This window comes from Penaeus japonicus, unplaced genomic scaffold, assembly GCF_977035675.1.
Source record: "Penaeus japonicus unplaced genomic scaffold, GWHDUDI00000001_assembly GWHDUDI00000008, whole genome shotgun sequence".
Lineage (NCBI taxonomy): Eukaryota > Metazoa > Arthropoda > Malacostraca > Decapoda > Penaeidae > Penaeus > Penaeus japonicus.
This window is the reverse complement of record NW_028234410.1, coordinates 42,703,169-42,709,283: the sequence shown is the minus strand read 5'-3', so window position 1 is coordinate 42,709,283 and position 6,115 is coordinate 42,703,169.

Sequence of the window (6,115 nt, the reverse complement as noted above, 5' to 3'; positions counted from 1 at the left end):
TATGTTATTCTTCATAACACACTTTTTAACATATTACGAATATATTAGCCATGGTTATCATATCAACCATGTTATCATATCATCCATCAATTGATTAACAATATTGTGAACGATGTTAATGTATTAGAATGCTAACACATTGTTATGGTGCTACTATGTTTAACATATTAAAAATCACACATCTTCTCTCTCTCTCTCTCTATCTCTCTATCTCTTCTCTCTCTCTCTCTCTCTCTTTCTCTTCTCTCTCCTTCTCTCTCTATCTCTCTCTCTCTCTTTGTCTTTTTCTTCATCGTTTTCCTAATCGCTTTCGTTTTCGTTTTCGTTTACGTTTTCTGTTTCTTCCTCTCTCTCTCTTTCTCTCTTTCTATCCCTTTTTATGTCTCGCCTCCTTTCTCTGTGCATCACTACCCTTTGAGGGTTAAGATAATTTTTTCCTTTATTTTCGTCTAGTTCTTTAGGATATTCGTTATAATATGATGGCTTCTCTAAGGTTTTAGAATAAAACCACAAATATCATTATATATATACATATCTATCTATATATATTATATGTATATATATATATAATATATTATATATATATAGACACACAGATATTTATATATATATATATATATATATATATATATATTATATATATGTATATATACACAGAATATTTATATATCTAATATATATATTTATTTATATATATATATATATATATATATCTCTATATATATATATATACAGTATATATTATATTTATATATGTATATCTATATATATATTATATATATATATATACACAGTATATATATTATATATCTTACATATCTATATATATATATATCTATTTATTATTTCATATATATATATATATATTATATATATTATATATACAACAGTACTCGGCGAAAATTAATAGGTCAATTTTTGGGATCTCTTCACTTTTTTATCTGGAACACCTCATATCTTCACAATATATTGCTACATTGCGATTTTTTTGTAATAATGCAGAGAAATCTTTTTATTCAACATTAATTAGTTGATTCTATAATGATTATATTATTTTTAAATTTAAGGAATATGTTTTTGGATTGTTTACTCGTCTCCACACAAAATTAACTCGCCCCTCAGCCTTGTGTTCTTAAACCAGATTCCACAATATCCACGTACCCGGAATTCCGGTTCCGGTACTAATAATTTTTTATATTACCTAATGTGTGTTGGCCAATGTCCCAGTATCAATTGCCCATAATTAGTCGTAGAAGTCTTAAGGATACTGTTGAAGGCATCATGGGCAGAGGAAAAGACTTGAGTCAGACTGATTTTTCAGGCAATCGAAATTTATCTACAAGAAACATCCCTCGACTGTAAAGAAATCGCCTCCATTAAAGTTGGTTATCATTATCTAGTGTGTAGAGTGAAAAAGGAAGATTGAAAATATCGAAAATTACGAGCCAAAACGTGTTGGAAAGTTGTGGAAGGACTTCCTGTACCACCCAATGTACAGGAGAGAATACACGTTGAATGTAAGAAAAGCCGTTCAAAGTCGTCAAGACATCTAGCAGTGACTTAGTGGACTATGATGTGACTTAGTGGACTTGATGATACAATGTACACCCTCAGCTGTTTGAAAAAAGTTAAATAAACTGGGTTTACCGTGCCTGTAGGCCCAACTAGAGTGCCAAGACTAACCGAGGCATGAGTAGGTGATCGAAGAAAGGCTGGCATGGGCAAGCGCACACAGCCAACTGGACATCTGTGACTGGGAAAGGTAAATATGCATTGAAATTTGCTGAATCATTATTTATCTATACAATTATTAAAATAACTATTTCTCTAATAAAATATCCGATATTTCATGTTTTGATTCAAGATGCCGGCCATCTAAATTGAAAAAAACAATGTTCCCTATTCATGTTTAATGAAACCCACTGAAGACTAGGTTTACGAAGCTGTAATTTAGTTTGAGTGAAAACAAAAATCAAATTAATTTGTTTGGTTCGCATCAAGGTATGGTTCCTGATGAATCAATGAATGGAAATACTGAATGATAGGCGCAATTCCGGTTGAGGAGGACGTCAAAAAGAGAAGGACCACCTGACTGTCAGAAGACTGCAGCAAGCTCCTTCCAAGTCAGGTTTGGTCCATCATATCTGCACAAAGGTACAGATCGTTTAGATATCGTGATTGCGCTCTGAATCAAGACGGATACCTTAGGGATACTAAATTAAAATGCTGGTACCCCAATTTCGTGTAATGGGTTCCTACAATAACGGAATATTCCATGCATGAAGGGGCCCCATGTCACACAGCCAGAAGAGTTTCTAGTCATCTAAAAGATTTTAACATCAAAGGGCTTGAATTGGCCTGGAAAATAGCCAGATATGAATCCTAATGAACGGTTTATGCAAAGACTTAAAAGATTGAAGTCAGCAAAATTGAAAGTACAGTGTACAGCTCATCCAGGGGTTGATAGAGGTTTGGCACAGTAATCCAGATATTAGGAACAAAGCCACAAAGACTACATTTAGAAGATGCAAGACGTGTTGAAGCAGTTAGTAGAAGCCAAGGAATGGGTGCCCACAAAAATAATGAGATGATATATGTATAAAGGAAAAAAAATCAATAAAACATCTTTACTGTCTAAAATATTTCCTTCTGTCAATAAAATGTGAATATAAATCAGTTGAATGGCCCTGATTGTCTATTAATTTTCCCACTGTACTATATATATATATTATATATATATATATTTATATATATATATATATATTATATATATATTATATATATATAATAGGTATGTATATCTAAAATACTATTATAACTTATATATATATATGTGTGTGTGGTGTGGTGTCGTGTCGTGCGCGTGTTTGTGTATATATATATATATTATATAATTATATATATATATATATATATATATATCTTTATTTATATTATATAGATATATTAATATATACATCTACATTTATTTATTTTTATATCTTTATTCATTTACTTTATATTGATAATTGATATATATAAATATATATATATTTAATATTATATATATATTTATTCATTATTTTATTATAAATTATTTATATATATATATATATAAACTATTATATATATTTATAATTTTATATTTTATATTTTAAATAAATGTATATAAAAAAAATTATGTATTATAAATATATATAATTATTTACATATAAATAAAACTATAAAACTATAATATATATATAAATATATCATATATATATAATATATATATATATCTATATCTATATATATATATGTATCTATGCATATTATATACATATATATATATATATATATATATATATATATATATCTATATAATTATATATATTATATATTTAATAATATATCTATATATTTATAATATAGATATATATATATATATTCTATATATAATATATAAATACATATAAATTATATCTATATATAAATATATATATCTATATATATATATAATTATTTCTATATAAATGTGTGTGTTGTGTGTCATGTATGTATGTATTATGTAAAGTATGTATATATATATAATAATTATATTATTATATATATATATTTATATATATCTATTATATATAAATATAATAAAGTGAGAGATGGTATATATACATTAGTGCGTGTGTTTTTTGTTGTATATATATATTTATATATATACTATATAAATATCTATATCTATATATATATATATATTATATCCATATGTATATATATATATATATATCTATATATATATATATATATTTGTATATGTTCATAATGTAGTGTGTTTAGTGTTTTGTGTGGGTTTTGGGGTGTGTGGGATGTGTGGTGTTGTATGATATCTATATATATATATATATTATTATATTTAATATACTATAAATATATAGATTGATAGATAGATAGATAGATAGATAGATAGAATAGATAGAGATAGATAGATAGAAAGATAGATAAAGAGATAGATGTGTGGGTTTGTTGTGTGTGTTGTGTATGGGTATGATTTGAATTTTGTACGTATTCACAATATGTTAAGACATATCTCAATTATATATATATATATATATTATAAATAATATATTATATATATATATAATATATATATCTGTGTGTTTTGTGTGTGTAGTGTGGTGTGTGTGTGTGTGTGTGTGTGTGTGTTTGTTTATATTGTGTGTGTGTGTGTTTGTGTGGGTGTGTTGTGGGGTTATTATATATATATAAAATTTATTATTATTATATATTAATATATATATTTATATATTATATATAAATAGCTAGATGTTGTGGGGTATGTGTATGTATGTTTTTATGTACGTATTCATCTTTGTTAAGGACAAAATCTCCAATAACAAGAAACAAGAGAAGCTAATTTAAGCTAAAATTATTCGGGAATCAAGATCCAAGCAAGGTTGCTGCTTTGAATTCATGCGTCATGCAGTCGTGATAAAGACGAGTTCAGAGATGCTGCTTGACATTAATATAACCAGATTTCCACACCATGCCACAGTGACAGAAAAGATGCAGCATAGTCGTTATTATATTAAACATACACTTCATACATATTGAATATATTAGCCATGTGATCATATAAAACATCATTGAATTAACTATATAGTGAACGATGTTAATGTATTCAGATTGCTAACACTTGTAATGTGTGCAAATTTAGTTACATATTAAAATCAACACATTTCTCTCTCTCTCTCTCTCTCTCTCTCTCTCTCTCTCTCTCTCTCCCCTACTCTCTCTCTATCTCTCTCTCTCTCTCTCTCTCCCTCTCCTCTCTCTTTTTCTTCGTCGTTTCCTAATCCTATCGTTTTCGTTTTCGTGTAAGTTTCTGTTTCTTCCTCTCTCTCTCTCTCTCTTCTATCCTTTTTTATGTGTCGCCTCCTACTCTGGCATCACTACCGTTGAGGGTTAAGATAATTCTTTCCTTTATTATCGTCTGTTCTTTTTAAGGATATTCTTTCTATATGATGGCTTCTCTAAGGTTTATAATACAACACCAAATATCATTATATATATATATCTAACTATCTATATATACTATATATAGATTATATTTATATATATATCAAATCTGTATCTATATATATATATATATATATTAATATGATATATATATATATATATCTCTATCTCTAAATCTATATAAATATCTCCACCGTAATATATATATAAATATCTATAAATATATCTATATATATATAGAATAAACACAATTATATATATATACATATCTATATATATATACTATATATAAATATACATATATATATAGATATATATAATATACAGATATATGTATATATATATTATATATATATAACTTATATATCTATTTATATACTATATTTATCTACACTGTAATATATATATATATAATCTATATAAATATCATATATATATTATATTATATATATACATTACTGGGCAACTAAATAGGACAATTTTTTGGGATTCTCACTTTTTTATCATAACACCTCATATCTTCACAAATATATTCGCTTACATTGCGTATTTTTGTTATTAATGCAGAGAAATTTTAATCAACATAAAATAATTGTTTGTATCATTATATAATTATTATATTATTTTAAATGCTAATAATCATGTTTTGCGATTGGTACTCGTCTTCCACACAAAATTACCTCGTCCTCAGCTTGTGTTCCCTATAACCCTTTCCACACTTATCCATGTTCCCGGAATTCGGTTTCCGGTTACTATATTGATTATATTACCGAATGTGTGATACCATGTCAGTATTCAATTGGACCCAAAATTGTCGTAGAGTTATTAGGATAACCTGTTGAAGCATTCATGGGCGAGGAAAAAAAAGACTTGTGTCAGGCTGATTTTTCAGCAATCGAAATTTATCTCAAGTAACATCCTCAACTGTACAAGAAAACGCTCAATAAATTTGGTGTATCCATTATCTAGTGTGTACAGAGTGAAATGGAACGAGGAAAATATCGATAAAATTATGAGCCAAACGGTGTCTGGAAAGTGTGGAACGGAAATTCTGTACCACCCCAAGAAGGAGGCGAATTCTCGTTGATATGGTAAGAAAAGACCCGTTCAAAGTCGTCAAGGACAACTAGCAGCTGATTGTGGACTA